The sequence below is a fragment of the Euphorbia lathyris genome, chromosome 3, assembly GCF_963576675.1.
Source record: "Euphorbia lathyris chromosome 3, ddEupLath1.1, whole genome shotgun sequence".
NCBI classification, from domain to species: domain Eukaryota; kingdom Viridiplantae; phylum Streptophyta; class Magnoliopsida; order Malpighiales; family Euphorbiaceae; genus Euphorbia; species Euphorbia lathyris.
Window position 1 is genome coordinate 90,556,658 of NC_088912.1, and position 747 is coordinate 90,557,404.

The 747-nt window shown below is 35.9% G+C and overlaps 1 non-coding gene across 1 annotated transcript; it reads right to left on the reverse strand.

Annotated features, from left to right (window-relative positions):
- Nucleotides 1-105, reverse strand: LOC136225088 (small nucleolar RNA R71). The gene has a single exon (XR_010686825.1). It is a non-coding gene; the product is annotated as a small nucleolar RNA R71 (small nucleolar RNA).
- Nucleotides 106-747: the final 642 nt, after the last annotated feature.

Consider the following 747-nt stretch of genomic DNA (forward strand, 5'->3'; position numbering starts at 1 on the left):
AGTCATCAAAGAATTGACATCTTTTACCCAAAATGATAATGAAACTCTTTATGAAGCTTGGGAACGTTTTAAAGAACTTCAACGTTTATGCCCACACCACCGATTGCCAGATGCACTTTTAATGCAGACATTCTATAATGGATTAAATCCTACGACTAGAGGTTCATTAGATGCTATGTCTGGAGGGTTATTTATGAAGAAGACGTCCGTCCAAGCAAGAGAACTTTTGGAGGAAATGGCAATCAACAGCAGTATGTGGCCCGCAGAGCGTGGACATATACCAATGGTGAAACCATCATCCTCAGGTACATCATCGGTTAAAGGTATAATGAATCTTGATCCAGTTGTGATGTTACAAGCCCAATTTTCTGCCTTATCGCACAAAGTTGATAGGTTTATGGCACCGTGCGATCCTAATGGTAATCCGATCCAGACAGACATTGATTACGAAGGTATGAATGAGATAGAACAGGTAAATTTTGTCCAAGGACAAAACCAAACTACTAATCCTTATTCTAATACTTATAATCCTAGATGGAGAAATCATCCTAACTTTAACTGGAAAGATAGTAATAATAATAATAATGCAAATGCTAATCAATATTGTGTAAATAATTATCAAAATCAAACAAGAGATACGATTAGCACTTTATCTTCAAAAATCGACAAATTTATAGATGCTATGAATGGAAAGGTAAGTAATCAAGACGATGGTTTTAAACGGATCGAAAGTAAATTCGATCAACT